Raw genomic sequence first — 20,084 nt, 5'->3', positions numbered from 1 at the left:
AATGGCATTGTGCTTTAGAAACATCTTCGTTTCCACCTTGTTGGTTTGCTGGCTTTCCAGGAGTGTCATTGGATGTCTAAGAACTGGGAATGCAAGATCCTGCTTTGAACATTTCACAGAATGACAGAATAGAGCCTTCAGGACCTTTTTTTTTTTCACAGAGTCACAGAATTGTCTAGGTTGGAGTTTGTTTGCAAGCCATGTTAGCTACACTTGGGAGCCTCTCGAAAGGAGGTGAGGTACTAGAATTGCTGCTATTTGCTCCAGGTCACACCATAGTAAATCAGAGATGAAATTGGTGATAAAACACCAGTCTAGGTAGGATGATTTCAACCACTGTGGAGGTGTTTGTAAGACAGATGCGGTACAGCTTATTCTGAATGCAACTGGATGGAGGGGATATTTAAAATGGCCTACAGTACATTATTATTATTATTTTTAATTTTGCAGTGTAACTAACTAATATTTTAGAGAGTGATCAGAGGTGAAATCTTTGTCTAAGAAAAATGGTGCAAACTTGTGATTTAATTTCATGCATAGGCAGGAGAAAACATGGTCTAAATCTTTCATTCCCTCAGGACTACATTCACTTCTGTTGTGTTCCGGGACCATGTAAATTGTGAGGAAAGTTTCTATTTCAGTGGTAGGGATGACAAAGAAAACTTCTACGTGTTTGGCCTTTTCCAGGCTGAAGGGAGTATCAAAAATGCATAGATGTGGAACAGGTTAAGAAACTGGAAACAGTTTCTTGGAGGTTGATTTATGTACAGAATTGTAAAATGTGAAGAACAATGTATATTGTTTGAAGTTTGTGGTGAGACTGTAGTTTACTGTGTTGCTCCAGTAACGCTTGCTTCTGAGTTGCCAGAGGTTCAGAAAGCCAAAGAGGTATTGCGTTACTAGGTAAAGGACATTGTCCAAAGTCAGTTAACTGGATGGGGTCAAAATCAAGAACAGCATTTGATTATTCTGACTCCTTGTTGGGTCCCTTCTCTGTTTCCTTCACAGCATGGATTTCACCCATATATATGTGCAAAAAGGCCCTTTCAGATCTTTCTGGCAAATGGAGAGCATTGCTTTGTACTTCCAGTAAGCACATGGCTCTCATATTTACTGATGAGACTTTCACACATGAGGAAATTAGAAAACTAAAGTTGTAAGCAGCATGTCTGTTCTTGAATGGGGAATTTTCCCCGAAGCAAGCTATAATGCACTCTCTTAATGGTTTGAATCTTATGGTTCAGATTTTCCATAGGCTGCTTCCAGCATCATGGGCACTAACCTGTGTTTGCAATGAGCATGCACACACCCAGCTGCGAGGGTAAGTTACCTGTCTCAATCTCAGCTGTTAATCGGGCATAGTCAGTGCCTTTAGATGTCTGGCCCTGCATTGAGCTAAGGATGTTGGTGTGGTGGTCAGTGCTCGTGGCGTTACAGGCCAGGGCTGCGCCAGAAATCTAGACTTACAGCAGGGTTTTTGCCAACACTTCTTCACTGGTACCAAGATCTTTTGCAAGCTTTCTGATGCACAGTCTTTGCCCACTGAATGGCCACCGCCCAGCTGGTGTTGTAGGGTTTCAGCAGTCCTCAGCAAGCAGCAGCAGTTCCTGGGAGCTGTCTGTCCCCTTAAAGCAATGTATATAGCAACAGGGAACACCACGTGACTACATGGACCTTATCCAGTGTTTTAAACAAAAAATATCCATAACGGTGTCCTGGCCTGTATAAGCTGTATAGTTTTCCCAGACTTGGAAGAAAAGTACTGGTACTTTCCCAAGTTCCACCCTTTTCAGTTAGATGTTAGAAAAACCAACCCACACACAGCATTGATTCTTGCCTTTCTTTTGTCTCTAAAATGGGAGATACTATAATTAAAAGAAGAAATTATGCTTTTTAGTGGCAAGAGGCAACGTTATCTCTGAAGCATCTGTTTTGATGAGAATAAAGTAAAATTACTACTTTATATATATATATATATACATACATATATATATATATATATATACATATAATTTTTTTTTTCATTAAATAATGACTTCTACTCTTAGTGAGGAAGAGGAGACCGGTAGGTGTGTGATTCCACAGCAGACTGAACCAGGGTTTGAGGAGAGACCTTTCATGGATGTGGGGCTGTCTTCAGCAGCTTTCCCCGCCTCTTTTTGGAAAAATGCACAGAGCCAGAGGGGGAAGAATGACCTTGCTTTTAAGGCATTCATCTGGAGCTCAGGCACTTGGAGCTGAATTCCCAGTGCTGGGACATGCTTCCTCTGTGGTCTGCAGCGTGTTGCTCAGGGATGTCTGTGCTGCACAATGGAGCTTGGCACACAGAGCCCTAGGGCTGACTCCAAGAGCTCTGCACAGCCCCATGGCGCAGGGGGGCACTGTGTGGAGACACGGCTTCTTTCCTGAAAAAATGCAGCTGTGATAGCTCAAGCCCTGTGCAGTTGGGGCTGTGCTGCTTTCAGTTCTGAATTCTGTGGCTAAGGCGCATTTGGCCATCTCCATACTACGCTTCGCTGCTGAACCCAAGAAGCACTAAGGTATTCAGAAATCTCTCTGAAGCTCACCAAATATTTTTGAACTGTCTGCACGGTCTGGTTTTGGATGACTTTTGTTTTGCACAAGCTTGTCCTAGCCACTCCGCTGTCACTGATTTTCATTTCCTCTGCGGCACTGGAAGCTAGCTAGAAGGCAAGCCTCACTTCAGCAGTTCCCATGCCCAAACAAATAGTTTTCTAGGAACAAAAAAAGTTCCAATGTCCCTTGGAGCTGGGCTGGCCCTGACTGCCTTGCGGGGCCTAAACACAACCTCACGGGAGGCAGCAGAGCCTCGCAGGCAGAGCCCAGCTGTGCGCTGTTTGTGAGGGGAGCGATGTGCAGCCTCGTGCACAAATCCGCTTAACGCCTTTGTTCCAGGCAGCCAGACAGCAGTGGCATTTACCCAGACCTGTAAGGCACACAGAGGGCCACGAATGAAAGAATGAAAGGAGCTGTGTATATTCTAAGTAATATTTTGTTTATATGCTCTATCCAAAATAGAGAAGAAAATAACTTTATTGTCTGTGGCTTGAAAAATCTGCCTGCTGTTATGAGCATGGAAGACAAACTCATTATATGCCTAAGAAAACAGATGCTGTTGCTGGCTTTGGTTTCTGTGGGGTGTAGGTGATCTGGGGGAGCACTGGACTGGTGTCCCAGTACCCTTCCTCCCCAGAGATGCTAAGCAGGGCTCACAGACACCCCCAGCACGTTACCAGCACTTCACAACATCTCCAGGCCAACTTGAAGGTTCCAGTTATGACTGAAATAAAGGAAGCCAATTGCAGAAGTTATCCCACAGAGAAGTCATTCCTTTGTGTCCAAATGAACGCCAGGCTGACATTTTCTTTTTCGAGTCTCTTGGCTAATAGGATTTGGAAGATAAGATCTGTCCAGTCAGAGGGGGTTGCATAAACTTCCTGTGAAGTTTTATAGCTGGCGATCAAAAGGAATCACAAAACACGTTGCCGTTTTTTATCTATTTATTTCTTTATTTAGAAGCTCAAAGAGAGCACAGAGCTATCGGTTGTGTTTTTTCTCATGTAAACAAGGTGGTATCATACTGGAAGCTCAGGCTTAGGCCCTCTGATTTCCCATTTTGTGTTTAAATTAAGAGCTCTTTTGTACAGGGTGGGAAAGCATACAAAAATCACCCCAACCAGCATGCATGTTCTGCTTAAGAACCAGCACTGCATTATTGAATGGATGTGTCCTTGTGTTCCTTGCTTTCCTGGCTAAGAGATGCTCTTCTCCTTATAAGTGCAACAGAAATTGTTCCCAACAGCATCTTTGTTCTCTGTCCCATGACCTGAGTGAAAGTTGTTTTGTACAGAAAGGGCTACCTGACACCAGTTTGAAAGGTGGAGATTTAGCTTAAAGGGTCTGTCTTTTCCCATCGTTTATATGCTCTGAGAAGGATTCTGCCTCTTCATGTTAAATCAGAGTTTTGCAGCACTTGTTCAGCTGTACACAAAATGCAGTGCTCCCAGAGTTGGACTCATGAATACTGCTTGCATTGCAATTCCAGGTGTGAGGGGATCTGTTTTTTCACTTGCCCTCCAGTCCCATGTGTAGCATGTTGCATTGCAGGATGTGCGTTGTGATCAAGGACAACAGAAACTTGTCCTTTGGCTGTTACTTAAAAGAAAGAGCAGTGAACAAAGACAAACTGAGATATCTTGCATTCATGTAGGGTTAAACCAGAATTCCTGCGGAATTTCAAGCAACTCATTGACATCTCTGTTGGTATCACTTCCTAGAGGAAGTCTGCTCGTCTCATTTGTCCCTCTTCTTGGGACACAAATCCATGCTTAGTAGGGAAATGTATGCAGTAAAAAGTGGCATAGGAAGGAGCTAACACCTACAAAGAGCAAAGTTGTCTCGTTTTGTCCAGACAGAACAAAGTGTCCCTTCAGGAGCTTCTCCCCTCCACCAGTTGTGGTCCCACTGCTTCCTGCTGTACCTTTTTGGGCACGCCTGGGATGCAACACAGACTCGCACAGGAAGGGTGTTGGCGGGCATGCAGATGGGTTGGAGACAGGAAGAACTAAGGAGTAGAAGGACTTCTTTAACATGAGCTTCCCAGCTTTTGGTTACCCCTATGGCTTGGCCTGGTGCCACCTGAAGCAGCTTGCAGCACTGGGATGTGGAGGGCTGGCTGAATTGGCTGCCTGGGCCTGGCGCCAGTTCGTATGGCTGGTTTGGCTTCGCGCTGCTTTCCTAGCAGGGTGAGCTGTAACGTGTGTCTCCTGTCATGAATCAGGTTGTAGGTATGGGTAATTCTCAGGCCAGGCATTTATGTGAGTTGGTTCTGCATTGTTCAGATTTAAAGTTGTTTTATTAAGTAATTATTCAGCTTATTGCTCAGCAGTTTTTCAGCCTCATTAGTATGTATAGCATGGGGAGTGTGTCCCGGTTATATCACCAAATAACATTTTAAAGCTTTAATTGCCAAATAAAATCTATTTCCGTCTGTCTTTTCTAAAATATACAATATTACTAAAGAACCACTTCAGTAAAATATTGTAGCACATGTTTGGCATATTTTTAAGTTCTTTTGAAGTCAATGTTTAAGTGCTTTGCTGAACCGAGGCCTAAAACAATAATAGTCACAATGTAAATCTACTTTATTTCTGAATGAGTGTTCACACAGGAGTTGAAAGTGTGTCAGGTTCTTGTCATGACCTCACAGGTACAGATATCCTCTTAATTTCACTGAATCTCTCAGCAGCTTTGGCAAATTTTTACCTTGCACCCAGTTGAGAGGTCCAAGTCAGACCCAAGTATGGCAGGCTTTCACATGCAAAAAGAGACCAAACTGAGTTGGGATATAGAGCCATGAGGGGGCTGGCAACATCCCAAAGTGTGCTCAGCTATGATTAGTTCTTTCCTATATACAGTGTGTGTGTGTGTGTGTGTATGTGTGTATATATATATATATGCCTGTGTACTTTTTTTCTGGGTTAGTGAAATCAGTACAGTGCTTCAAACATGATCCTTGTTGGGCTGTTAAAGAAGTCATGGAAATTTTTAATTCTGCTTGAAGAGAGAGTGGTGGAAATGCTATGAGTAATGATTCTGATACTGAAACTGGGGAAGACGACAAGTTCATAGCTGACTGATCTTAGGCCTGTGCCTGTGCAGTGCCACTGAAACCAGGGGGCTGCATGTGTTGGGTCAACTCCTTTATTGTTTGCTGGGCCGTGACATATTTTTATACTGCTTACTGTGGTACCACAATTCCAGCAAAGCATGATCTAGTGAAGTTTGAAGTTAGTGTGTCACTGAAGTCAGGGGAAGCTTTATTCACGCCAACAAAGCAGAGACCCCCAATGGGAGGTCGGATGTGCCATCTTGTGGCATTTGCCTTGTTGCCATGCTGTTGGGTGTAATGTTGAAAGATAAAGGCCAATGCTGCAGACTTAATTCGTAGGAGAACTCACCTTGTGGGCCTGCTCCAAAGAGTACGGCAGCTGCTGCACTGGATGTCATCCTCTTGTCCCATATACATGTAGGAGTCACTGGGTGTCTTATGCCAAAGTATTGAGCACTGTGCCTCTAAATAGAGAGTAAAGAACACAGTTTATCTAGCGTGTGCATGCTGTACGTTATGAGCTGGCTGGGGCCTTTTCCCGTATTTCCATCCCTTTGCAAGTCACTGCCTGGTGATCAGGAAGTGCTGCCTGGTTCTCTGCCTCTCCCAGTGAGGCCAGCAGGAGCTGTGGGCACTTGCCTTTTCGTAGCATTAGGTTAAAACCACACTGGGACAGGGTACTCGAGCTTAACTTGTTGCTGCTGTGTTTTAAGGTTATCTCCGTCTGATTTGATATATATTCACTGAGGTCTCTAGAAAGAAGGTGGGATTGTGGTGTAGAGACAATATGAGCAGGAAGACAAATAAAGTGGTCACCTTCTGTGGGAGACGGGGAGAGGCAGCCCCCTGTGAAAGGCAAGAAGCTATCTGAGGAGGGTGGAAAAATCATAAATCATTGTATGCAAGTATTGTTATGTGGAACTTTTAAATTATTTTTATTATTTTTTTATTTTTAAAAAGGTGCAAAGAAATATACACCTACCACAGATTTGTGCTGTTGTTGTGGGCAGCTTAGTCTGTAGCTTATCTATTTTCATCTTTTTAAATCCCGAAGTTGATGCTATGTTCTTACCAAGTGAAAATAATAAAATGTCACGAGTCATTTAGAAGCAAATCTGATGTTTGTTTCCTTTCTTGTTGCTAAAGATGGCTGCGTGATTTGAAAAGCATTCAGTGAAGAAGCTGAGACCATGCAGCTTGTGGAGTAAGCAGCTCATATTTCCGTTCCCCATCCCAAGGGCAGAGACACCAGGTGTGCCCTGGTGAGGGCTCTCACTGTGCTCTCATCCTTTTTGATGCATGTCTGCTCCTGTGCGTGTCACGTGGCTTCTGCATCTCGTGCCTGTGACCACAGAGCATAGGAAGGAGCATGTCCAACCAGTGAGAAAAGGGAAGTGTATTGGAAATAAGAAACTTAATATCAGCCATATGTGAGTAATGGGTTGTTTGTCTACTGCAGGGGATGAAGATGCATATTCTAATGCTTTCTGATCACAGTGTAGCCATGACATTTCTTTCTTTATTTTGCAACTAACCTAGTATTAGCTGTTTGTCTTGTCCTCTGTCTGTAATCCTAAATTCTGTACTTACCCTAACTTTTGCTCTGGAGCGTAGATGTGTTCACAGAAGAGCCCGGGGAGGGGGGGGGGGGGAAAAGATGGACATGGTTCTTGTTTCACATGGGCCAACCTGAACAGAACATTTTGCTTCTTGGCCAGGAGTTAATCAGGAGTGTATTTGTGAGGCTTGTAACAGAAAGGTGCTTGTCTGGGGTCTCTGGTCATAGTTACCTGCCTGAGACCAAACTGTGGGCCGTAGTTCTACTACTGTACTTTGTACTTGCATAGTTGTGCATGCATGATGTATTTTAACTACTTCATTTGTTTTGTCTGGAGCTGTTGACTGTAACTGAGTGTATGCACTGAATGCAATGAGCGTTTTCAGTTGTTTATAAATGCTAAAGCACATGTTCCCCTGAGATACTTGCCATGGATGCAGATGTGGTCTCCTAATAAAGTGCTACAGAGCCTTGTGATAAACTCTGGAGTAGGAGGACATGATGCAGATGGTTGGTATATGCTCCCACATTACCAGTAATGGGGTCTGTAGGAAATATGAGATTGATGGACAAGACCTGATCACTTCACCTGCCCATTGATCAATTCATAGTGTTGTTCTTAAAATATATATATTGTTTTTATTCCTTTCATGTATTTGAGCACTCCCTTTGCATTGGTGCCGGGTAAAACATTCCTTTCTTGGGAGGAGTTACCTGCCTTCCCCTTTCCCCAGTTACACGGCTGAAACTGTGCCCACTTGCAGCATGCAGTGAGTTTAACCCAGTCACACACCAAAGGGAACTTTTCAAGACAAAAACATGTAATGATTTTTCATGTTTGGTTCCTATGGTTCTGCTGGGCTTTGCTGCTGTGCTGTCAAGGGAACTTAGCATGAATTTGCAAGCTTAGCATTTGCCACACATGTCTAGACAAACTGTTTAATGTGATGTCTTTTGGATTCTTCACAGCTGAAGTAACTGTCCTGATGTTCCTCTACCTGTGAATAGTCTTCATGCAGTTCTTGATTACAGTGTAAAATATGCTTCATGTAGCCTTTGTGTAGTGCTTTTGGTAGGAAGAGAGGTGGTTTAAGTGTACTTAAACCACTGGGAGCTCTGTCATTCATGAAATGTAGGGTTTTCAGAAGTATAGTCGACACTATGCTCCAGTGTAGCTTATATCTTATAATATGTGATGTGTAGAGACAAGTGGTCACATAAGACAGTTCAGCTATCTCAGACTGTCTGTGGTCTTTTTTTTATCCCACCTTTGTTATCAAGCTACAAACACAAACTGAATAGAAATATGATGGAACTTTTTTATGTCTCCTTGTGTGTGAACCTACCTGTGTTGGTTATGTAATGTTCATACACATTTTTGTATGTTGTAAATAACACGTAAGTGTTATTTAACACTTGTAAATAACACATAAGTGGTTGCAAATGCTGGTTTTATTTTAAATATATAATGCAGGGGTGAAATGTCATAGCAGCATGGTTAACAGAGAAAAAATAAATTTCCTACTTCGCACTGCACAGTCAGCTTTATATTTTTATGTCCACTAGAGGGACTCTTGCTTATACTACTCACTGCAGAAAGCAGAGTCACGCAGTCCCTTTAGTATCTTTTCTGCAGCTTTAAAACTCTGAATGACTGACTCCGGTTAAATCCTCTGAAGAGTAAGTCTCCAAGTTGTCTGTCAAAGTGTAAAAATTTTGGGCACAGTGCTGTTCTTCTGAGTCCAAATACTTTCCTGAATTTTCTTAATACTCTTTGAAAAAAAAAAAAAAGAGAGAGAAAAAGTATTTTTTTCTCGCAACTTTTCAGTCCAAGCTTTCCCATATGACATTGCTGGGGATTAATTTAATTTATTTTTTTTGTCCAAGAAAAAATGTTGTGTGTCTTTGTTTGGAATTAGCTTTGGTTTTGCAACCATACTGCCAGTGAATATGGTAAATTAATCTGTTCTTGAACTCTCCAATATTGAAATGGGTTTCTCCTTTAACTGGGAGATACTGAGTTTTGGGTAAGAGGCATGTAAACTTATAGCCAGTGTGAGAAAAATTCCAAATATATCTGCTCTTTCTTGTTTAGCTGGGGGATCACTTTTGTTTGCATTGTCAAAAAGCATTGCATGCTCCTGACCAGAAGATTTTTCTTCTTAATTACAGAAACATGAAAGGATACAGGAAGTCCTGAATGACCACGATGAATAATACCTGTGCTAATTAGGTCACTGGCTGGGTACTGGGAGAAGAACAAGGTAAGCAGTCAGGCCATGCCAGCAGCATTTCATGTAACCCGCATGATTGTGTTTCAACAAAGCCTTACATGCTTTCAGATATCAAATTCATAACAAGTTGCGCAAAGACAAATAGCCTGCAGGCTTGAATGCGATAGATTCACTTCTAGTTCAAAGCTATGACAAGCAAACATCTGTTTTCCTTCCTGGGGGAAAAAAGTATAAGTTCTGTGTTACATTTTGTTTCTCTCTCTCTTTCTTTTTTTCTTTTTTCTTTTTTTTTTTTTTTTTAAATCCTGAATTGTTGTTTTCTTTTTAAAGGCAATATCTTTGATTTCAACAATCGATTCATGAGCAAAGCTCAGCTTCCTGGGCTGACTCAAGGGAGGGCTTGGAGGAGGGGTGGAATGCTTCAAAAACGTAGCTGATGAAAAGGCATGCTGTTTGGTGGATGCCTCCCAGAATTGTTTAAATGTGTGTGCGCGCGCGTGCGTGTGTATGAAAAAAGAGAGAGAGATCTCCATGACAACTGGTCCGGCCAGTCTGTGTTCTCTGCAATCATTTTAGCTGGAATCAGTGCTGCGAAAGGTCATATGAAGGAGTTGTGGGAAGCACAGCAGGTATTAGACGCTAAACGACTGGTTTTCTGGTAGCCTCAGATAATAAGACAGAGTTTTGTCTGGGAAATACAAATCTGAGAATGGAGTGGAGAGGGAAATGCTCCAAATTTCAGGTAACAAAAACTGCTTTTAAAATGTTATTTCCTCCCATTTTAGAGTGCTTTATTTTTTTTTAAATCCTCTCTGTGGTGTTTACTCCCAGCCCGAGTGTCTGTGCTAGCTTGGATTCCCTAGCTCTGGGGAATGATGTCATGCAGCAACAGTTGGATTCTATTAGCCAGTGAAAGAGGAAACATCCTGCATTTTTTTTTTTTTGGGAAAAAAAAAAAAGATGCTTTGGCTCTTTGTTGAATCTTGTGCAAAGGCTGCAAGAAGTGTTCAAAAAAAAAAAAGTTTCTAACAATTTAATTCCCTGAAAATGTCATTAGGACCTAGAAAACACCAAAACCACTGCAAAAATTACCGCTCTATGCAAGAAAATAATCATGGAAGTGTTATGGAATTCAGGAAACTTTTTTTTTTTTTTCCCCCGGATGTTTCTATATGCATCTTTAATGAGAAAATTAATTGCATTTTAATTGAGCAGAGGATTTGGAACCTCTACACGCTTGGGATCCTTTAGCAATTGTTTGGAGGATGTGCTGCTAAAGAGTTTCTTCTGGGTTGGGCTCTGTCTCAATCTGCTGCTTATGAATAGATGATGCTGGCAGCATTGTTCTTAATACGGCTTTCAGTCCTGGAGTGTTTTTTTCATAGTTTTAAGCTAGCCTTTTTGGGAGGGATTGGGAGGGAAATACAGCAAAAAAACCTTAATTAAAATCCAGCAATTGAAAGAGGCTTTTTTCTCCCTTTTAATCAGAGTTGTTTGTTAAATGCTGTAGTCCACAGTCAATATTAGGGTGGCATTCATAGCATTTTAATAACTAATGTACAATTACTGTGTCTTATGAAGAGACTTAGAAAATTGATACAGTTCTACTTTGTTGAACATCATAAAAAATACACTGTACTGATAATCGTGATGAGAAGTTTAGGTCACTCCTGCATTGTTTAAAACTCTCCTGCAGCAGATGCTTGTTTCTACTTTTATGTTGCTTTGCTCCCTTCTGTGCATTTCAGATGTGATCCAAAGTGTGCTGGAGTCCATGGGAGTTTTCCCATCAACTTCAAAGGGCCTGCTTGAGAACTTCTCAGCCTCTGTTTTAGTCTTTTGACTGCAGGACCAGGCCACAGGCTCTCACTTTCCTTTCTTGAACCTTCCAAACAGAGGGTCTTTTGTATTCCAACAAACAATACCAGACACTGCTGACTGGCTTCCGTGTGGCTGCTAGCACACACTGGAGATGATGATAATGCTTATTTCTGCTTTCTGCTACCATCATTCTAGGTAGGGAAAAGTGCAGTGAAAGGAAATCAAATCCACCTGTCCACCTCTACACCCCACACAAGACTATTATTTCTACGTGTGTGTGTGAGTGCAAATTGTTCCTCGATTAAAGGGCAGAATCAGATGTGCTTCAAGGAAGAATTCCAGGAAGACTTTCATGGGAAAACACTGTTATCACTGTGATCCCTCAGTAGAGTACTCATGAGGCTGCCACGGGGAAGGCAGTCTTTCTGCAGCACACATACAGAACTGACAAGCTGTCTTCTGTGAAACCATCACTAATCAGCACAGTCTAACACTTTGTCCCCCTTTTCAACCAGATTTGGCCAGCATGACTCTGTAAATAAAATCCTGCTGTGAGTGAATATTAATGAACAGTCTGGTTCAAAAATTAGTAACTTTTCCTCTGTTTGATTGTTGGGAGGACTTTAATTAAGAATCCTTGTGCCATTCTTTAGCAGAAATTAATTATCTGGGGAGCTGATGTATTAGATCAAACAATCTTCCTCCTTAAGAAGTAATTCCATGATGATTACTTAAGTTTAAGGCTCATTTTTAGAAAAAATGCTATTCATCCCTGAAATTTCCAAGACAGAAATCATGATGATGATGTTCAAAATCTGAACCACTGCTTGCAAGTGCTTACGTTTTGCAGACAGTCAGTTTGATACCTGAGAGGTCTCTGCCAGGTGTTGCAAAGTGGGCATCCCGAAGGCAATAGTTGCTTTTTGAAGTCTACCTTTTCTGTGGTGCAATGCAGCAGGGAGTTGGGTGAGTTCTGTTGCAGTGTTTCTGGCCAAGTGGCATTTCACATTGTGGCTGTCTTGTAGTATTTACCTACTACTTTGTCAAATGATACAAGACATCATTTCCCTAGTACTTAAATATAATTTTCAAGTGTCCTAGCATTCTGAATAGCTCCAAATGAAATTTGCATATGTAATATACAACATAGATCTTACCAGTAGGAAATTAAAAAAGTTAATCACTCATAATATATTTATAACTGCACTCATAACAAGATACCTGCTAGCTGACCTACTAAGGCTGGTCTTAAATGTAGCCAGCTGCACACAGGCATTGGCACACTATATTTTTTTTCCATTCATTCAGGGAGTAAACAATTCAAGAAGGCTGCTGCTGTACCCAGTAACTTGTGTGGAGTTGTCACAGCAGTTTGTGTAGGAGTAGTGGCTCTGAGCAACACAGATCCTGTGGGCACGTACTCCTACATCAGTGCATCTTGAGGAGAACCTTGTTGGTCCCATGCACTTTTCTCTGTGGGCTCTGTGCCCACATTCTGTCCATGGATAGTGAGTGTCTCAGAGTTTTCCAGAGAGCTGGATGTGTTCTTTGATAGGATTAGCTGTGTTGCCTTATTGCAGTTACAGGGAAAGTGAAAGGATGTGGCAGAAATGTCTTTTTTTTTTTTTTTTTTTTTTTGCCTCTCCTTGATTATCTAACAAGTAATTTTTATATTGAGTTTTAATTGCTTGTTTTATCTTCCATAAGATCATCTTTTGTGTAACTGCTCATGCTCCATCTACCCCACAGGCTGACGTGTATGTTTCCCTGCTGTCAGTTGCAGTGAGTTCCAGGTTAATTGCTGTGTGGATGGTTGTCTTTATTAGCTGGAAACAGTCTGATTTGTGAATGACGTTATCTAGAAGTCTAGGACTGACTTTGTCATACTTTACTGACTTTGTCATTCAGTGCGTGTTTCTGTTCTTACTCCATTCTCTAACTAACTAAAGTCTTCATTTTCTCTTCTGAAAGTCTAAGACGCTATAAAAACAATATAGTTGTCTCTGTTTCTACAGTTTGAAGGCTGGGTGATCGTCAGAGAACCCATCACAGATGTGGTCAGGTGTACCATTAAATTCTTGAACATGAGATCAGTGTTTTCCTCATGTAACCTTATGCTTACCATAGATACAATTTGTGGATTGAAAACAACAGGGCTGCATATTTGGAAGAGCTTCTCAGGAGGATGCTCAAATCTTTCCTTCATTTTCTGTAAGTTAATTTCAGTTCCACCAGTGTGAACAACCAGTTGCACTGTTCTTTCTTCTTGTGTGTTGTCTTCTGGCCATGGTGACTGAGCGACTTTTGAAGGTGTAATGCGTGAAGTGCAAAATGATTTGATCTGAGCAGCACACACTGGATATGAGCGTGGCTACCTTTAATTGCAGGAAGAACCTTGAATTGATTGCACTGTCATTCTGCTCTGCAGTGCAGGGGCTCATTAGTGCTAATCAGTGATCTCTGTTCTGCCTTTGCATCTTTGACCTAGTTGCTTTTCTGAACTTAACACAGTTGCTAGCGTGACACAAAGCAGACTCTTGGCACAGCCCTGATCACAGAGCAGGGAGAGATCTGGCAACTTTCACACAAATCCATTATAATTAAGGCTTCCGGTCTGGGATTTAAACTTCTTTCTCTTAAAAGCCTAAGAAGCATTTTTTTCTTCTTTTTTTTTTTTTTTTTTTTTTTTTTTTCCTTTCTCTTTCTTTTTAATTTTTCAGGCTGAAAATGAACCTTCTGTTGGTAGAGCAAAGTCCCCTGATAGCACTAGCTGCTGGCAGACCTGGGAGAGGCAGGTGCTTTTCCTGTTCCTTCAGCAGGCTTTGCAAATGTGCTCCTATCCTGAGCACGTTGGGAGCAGAACCTCCCAGGTTTTCCTCAGTTTCACGTGACAACAACAGAGGCTACTAAGCAGCTAGTAGAGTATTGCACAGCTGGCTTTCCTCCAGTGCCAGATCTTATTCTGAGTTCCAGCCCCATAGCATGAATTCTCTCAGCCTACTTGGAGCCAAACTGCCGTATGCAAGGGGTGTTCAGAGGAGTCCCATTTCCCCATCCAGTCAGAGGCAGAGTTCCCAGCTTGAACAGGATTTTTTTTGGTTTTGTTTTTGTTGTGTTTCCCCCTGCACCTCCCAGTGTAGTTTGATGACAAGAAGATGAATCAGAGGCTAAAACTTCTGCCAATGGCAAAAGTGCAATTTGGCACCCTTTATGCAGCTGGCATCCAAAGGATACAAGCCATCAAATTATCCTGTGCTCCTGGTCCAGCTGAGCCTGCTAGTTTATGGCCAGAACATCCCTCCCCTGCCTTGAAGCATGCTTGAAAGAGGAAAGGCATCACTACGCGTTTACCACAGTAGGGACAGGCTGGGGACAGGTCGACAATTTTGATGGTACAAAATGTGCTCCATACAATACGCTTTTGTGCCTCCTTGGTAGAAAGCAAAATGCAAGTTGAGAGCTGCAACAGCATGGAAGCATTTGCAGCTGCACAATTCGTGTTCCCATGTTTCAGTCTCACACAGGCCCGGCCCATGCAGATCTGCTATTATTAGTTTTAGAAGGAGAATAGCTGACAGCTGATTAATTTGAATGGAGTATTCCAGAGAGCTGTTTTATGGCTGAATTGTCAAGAGTGGCAAGCCAAGAAAGTATTGATTAAAGTTAAAAAGAAAATCTCTGATGTAGAACACAATCTTGTTTATCCAAAAGATTTGCAGGGGACTAAAGCATCTTCATACTGCTCTGCTGTCAACATGTTCAAACTTGTGCTGGGGTAGGTGAGAAGCTGCACAGCTCAGCCTCTTGCACTTTTCACTCAGCGTTTCTTGAGAAAGCTCCCCTGGGGTGTCCTGGGATGTTCTTCCTACTAGGAAGAGGACACATTAAAATACAGTCTTCACAAAGTTGCCTGAAAATAATTTCAGGTGACTCATTCTGGTACTGGCTTTAGAAAAAAGTCAAGTTGGTTTCAGAACGAAGAGTGAAAAAACACTTTTGGTACTGGATATGCTCTGTGGAATCAGCTCTCTGGATTAGAGCTGCTTTGTTCAGCATCACATTGTTTTTCACCATTGCACTGACCCTGCTAGCTCACACTTTGGGCAGCAGATTGACTTTTGGGAACATATGAAGACCAAAGGGCAAACGATATTTTTGCAGCGCTCTTTTATTAGTAACAGCACATTGCAGTAGGGTTGCAAGTTGAGTGGTATCACCCTCTGGACATGCACAAAGAGCTGTCTGTCCACTTCTCTCCTTTCCTGTGGAAAGCACTGCCCTTGTCAAGTTGCCTGTAAGCAAGACGCTGCTCCCCAGCATGGGCAGCTGAAGCACAGCTCCTGCTGGAGGCTCTTTCCCTCGCCTGAGTCTTCAGCAGGGAAGGAGAGCCAGTCCTGATCGTGGTTCTGCACAAGATGATCTGCATGGGTGTTCCCTCTTCAACTGCAGGGAGCCTCTGCCATGATACTGTAATGTACCTGCTCTCCTGGGACTGTTTGCTCTACCTCTGCTTGGGACTCTGTGGCACAGAAGTTAGAAAAGGTGAGAGCCAAGAATGGCATGGGGTGAGAAGTGGGCTCTGTGGGCTAGGCAGAGGCTGCTGTTGGGATATGGAGGAGGTGATCCTGGAACGGACACGCAGCTGAGGTCCTAACAGACCCTTTCTGTCACCATGTGCTGCCTCTGCCCTCCTGGCTGCTTTGTCCATTGGGACTGTGGAGATGGGTGAAGGATAGCGCTGAGAGTGGGGCTTTCTCCCTTTCTGTCCAGCAGGTTCCCTTTATAGCTGAATTCTCCCTGTAAAAGAGATCTGTTGCATGCAAGGGCTGGATGTCAGCAGAGATTGAACCTTAATGCAGTTAGAAATGCTTGCTGCCAGTCTGCACGCTTGGCACTGTGTGTGCAGTGACGGAGCTGCTATACCAGCTGCTTGTGCACATATCCCCTCAGCAGGTTATCATCTCTTCTGTGCCAGACCCAGTGGGTAGAATAATATACTGTCAAATCTGGCATTTGCATTAAGATCTGCTTTCCTCTGCTATGGAGACATTATCCAGTGCTCTGCCGAGACGCATCAAGAGCTAAGGTCCCTGCTGTGTTTTATTTACTGTTGGCTGACGTGCATGGACAGTAGAAAACAAATGTAAACACAAATTGGTGCTGTGTACTACAAAAGCACAGCACGCTTCCTGGGGATTTATGACCATCTGGGAAGAAGGGAGGAACCGGGGGCAGCCCGAGGTCAGCAGCTGCAGCACCTTGTTGGCAGATCCCAGCACAGTTTCTGTGCCACTGATCACTCCGGTGAGATGGGTGTAGAGATCTGCTCTAAAAGTAAGGCCATATCTTCAGGTAGAGGAAGATGAAGCCAGTGGAGTTGTGCTGAAGGTTTCCGTAATTTTTCCGGAAAATCCACGCAGCTCGTGTTCTGGATGTGGCAGGCTGATTGCAAAGTGCCCGCTTGTGTGGAGATTTCAGCTGTTGGCTAACGGCAGCTCTGGCCAGTCTGTGTGATATCCTTCAATCCTGAACAACACACAGATGCCTCTTTTTTCATCTGATTAACATTTTCATGTGCAAAAAAAGGCTGCATTAGCTGAAGTTCCCTTGTGCATCTGCTCTATTAGTTGCATAATATCATTTTGGCAACAGTGCCGCTGGTGAGGTAAATGACCCTTGCCTACAGCAGCAATGCACATGAGGTTAGTAGCTTCTGAAACCTGGCATCAAGTCACCTTTGGGGACATGGTGACGAGACAGGCTTCAGAGTGAGTCACCACTTGTTCTGGGAAAGACGAACCCTTGCTGCCTGTGTTGGTGGCAAATGAGATGCTGGCTCATGGAAACATTATAATGTTTTTTTTTTTTTTTTTTTTGTTTTAAGCACAAAGGACAAACCTGTTGTGGTATTCCCAAAACAAACCAGTCCAGGACCTTCACAGCATCTGGGTGAAACAGAGAGCCTGCTAGGCTGTTTCACTACTGCCCACCACTGAACAGGAGCAGCAAATCCATCAGCTTGGACAGATTGCCCTTGTGACAGTGATTCATTAGCAGTTGTCACATCAGTTTTGTCTCCATGGCAGCCTCAGGTCTGACAAATGTGACAAAGCTGTGTTTTATCAGCAAATTCCCTAGCAAATCCCTTACTGGCCCTAGTCAGGCAAGCATATGGATAAGAGAAAATTATTCTTCCTGCTCTTCGTTACTGACTGTTTCTGTTCTTTGTATGTGAACCAGCCAGCTAGGACTAGTTGCATTCCTCTGTAATTTGCAGTACCTCCTGTATGTGGCTGAGCTAGTGATGAATTGATACCTTTCGTCATTTGTTGAGAAGTTTTATTCATTGTTTCAACAACCATGGAAACACCAAAGGTCAGACTGAACTTTTGGGGAAACTGAGTGGAAGCACTGGTTTCTGACAACTACAGGGCAGGCTGGGGCACCTTTGGGTCAAACTGGCTGGTTTGCAGTGGACATTCAGATAGGTACGTTGGCTTCTCTGGGAGAAATACTGGCTGGGGTTCATCTGTGGAGTAAGCAGTTGGGCTTGCTCTGTTGCAGGCTGTTTGTTTGGTTTTGGTTGTCTGAGAGCGAGTGTAGGAGCATTTCGTTTATATTTATCTCGTAATCTTGTTATCTCCCTTTGAAATTCCTCACTGAACACTATAAGATGAAGCAATATGCAACTTTTTTTTTAATCTGTAGGTCATCTATTAATATGTCAAATCGCATACAGATACGAAATGAGGCAAAAAGAGTAAAATGATGGACATTCAGAAATCTCTTTTTATCACCAAGCTTTCAATTTTGAAATCTAGAATGATCTGCAATATAAGTATTTGATCTTTTTTTTCTTTTTTTTTTTTCTTTTTTTTTTTTCTGAGAAGGTAAAAGGAAGGAGGAAGATATTAGTTGAATAAACTGGATAATATGATTAAAAAAAAAAAAAAAAAAAAAGAAAAGAGAGCTTTGGAAAGTATAATATAATTGCCCTTTCCTGAATTGAATCAGATCTGTTCATAAGCATTCAGTCCATCTATACAGGGAATTGCAAACAGGATACAGCTTTGCTAATACTGGCAGGTAATGGATTTTTTTTTTTTCCTTAAGCAATAGACCGCTTGGGCTTTGTATCAGAAGGTCGTGAGGCTGTATCCTGATCCTACACACTGGTCATGTGCAGTCTAGCTGATATCTGTGTGTATGGTATATACATGTGAATTACTGCTCACCTCAGCTAGCTGTATAAACAGACTTCAAGCACTGAAAATGTCACCAGCAATATTTTGTCTCCAAACCAGTTTTTGTTCAGGAAATCCTAAATTTGCCCAGCGGAGATCTCCAAGAGAGTGGAGGCTAGCCTGCTTAGATCAAGACTACATTCTGGGACTGGCCATCTCATTCGACCACATCCAGCCTGTGCACAGGCAGTGGCGCTGAGTAACTCCCAGGCTGGTGTTTTCCAGTGTTATCTCAGAAATAGGAAATGGGTCAGCTGCTCACAACTGCAGTGTTCACAGTGACACAGTTGTCATTCCAAACTTGGAGGTGATGACTTTGAATGAACCACATATAGATGAATGTATATATTTATAAAAGAAATTAAGATATACCTCAGAAAAATGAACTCTGCCTTGTGCTAATGGCAACTGACTGCTCCCCTGATCTCTGTGGGGGCAATTGCAGAGGGAGGGAACAAACCATCTTTCTGAACGACCAGGTCAGCAGAAGACAGAAGACCACCTTGTGCCTCAGCATAGCTGGGTCTTGTGCTGCAAGGAATAACTTTTGGTTTACATTTTTTAAGCAAATTCAATCAGACTCTCTATTTTGAGAGTGAGAAGACTTACTAAGAAGGGGAAGGTAATGCTTAACTAATGAAGTATTTCTTTACAAGATTTGACATTCTGTTATGTCTCTGACAATGAAAGTACGATGGTCATCATTTGAGGACAGCTAGTCAAAAGGGATTGATAAAAATGTCGTGTTGTATGAACTTTGTGAGTTAGCCTGACTGACACCAGCATGATTGTTTCCAGAACTTCACTCAGACTTGTGGGGAGCTAATCACCAGTGTAAGGACAGACCCAGGCATAAGAAGTCAGTCTGGCATTGTCTTTGCCTTTTACTGTGTGGGGCAAAGCCAAATTTAAGTGAAGCAAGCCTGGCAAGAGGAACGCTTGTTATGAGGTCAAGGGCAGCTGGTGGCAATGGTATACAGCATTACCAATTTTATTGCATATTCCTTTTCAAAGCTGCAGCAAAATTAAGCTTTAGTTGATTCATGAAGTTAACTGCAAAATTTCCTCCTCTCCCAGCAGCAGTCACAGCAAGCTACCTCTTTCATTGCACCTTTCTGGAATGCAGTGGGCATGCAAGAAATTGTGAAAGCATCATAGTGAACTCAGGTTGCTAGGATGTTTGAAGAGAAACTACTCAAGTGAAACTAACTTTTTGGTGTATGTGTGTGTTTTTCTCTCCTCCTGTACAGTGTTCAGAATGGTAAGACCTACTCTGTGGCTAAGTTTCCTAGGTAGCAAGTATAATAATAACTGGATTAATAAAAATTAGGCCTGACAGCATCGCTGTTGAATTAACTGCTCTACTGCCTTACTTTTACCTCTAACTCTCCAAAAGACAGACAGACGCACACACACAAACTGGTTTTGAAGAGCCTTTAATTATCTTCTGATTAAGAATTATCTTCTGGTAGGAAGAATAAATCAGTCAGTGTGTACGTCCATTTGCTCATTTCTTTCCTGTCACAAATCTGTGGTTAAAAATACAGTACTCACAAAATCTCTTCATCCAGTATCTTAATGGGAAGTTTGTATTT

The 20,084-nt window shown here is 42.4% G+C and overlaps 1 protein-coding gene across 4 annotated transcripts in view; it reads left to right on the top strand.

Annotated features, from left to right (window-relative positions):
* DENND2B (DENN domain containing 2B) overlaps positions 1-20,084 on the top strand; it is a 160,235-nt gene that overhangs the window by 28,500 nt on the left and 111,651 nt on the right. For 3 of the 4 annotated variants that reach the window (XM_082761703.1, XM_082761707.1, XM_082761704.1), the window contains exon 2: positions 9,363-9,454. The gene's annotated coding sequence lies outside the window, so the exon portion shown is untranslated. Of the gene's footprint in view, positions 1-9,362; positions 9,455-10,050; positions 10,167-20,084 lie in introns of those variants that run through there. The other variant, XM_082761705.1, reaches the window with a different exon arrangement.

This window comes from Aythya marila (assembly GCF_965140915.1).
Source record: "Aythya marila genome assembly, chromosome: 5".
Lineage (NCBI taxonomy): Eukaryota > Metazoa > Chordata > Aves > Anseriformes > Anatidae > Aythya > Aythya marila.
This window is presented reverse-complemented; position numbering and strand designations above follow the sequence as displayed.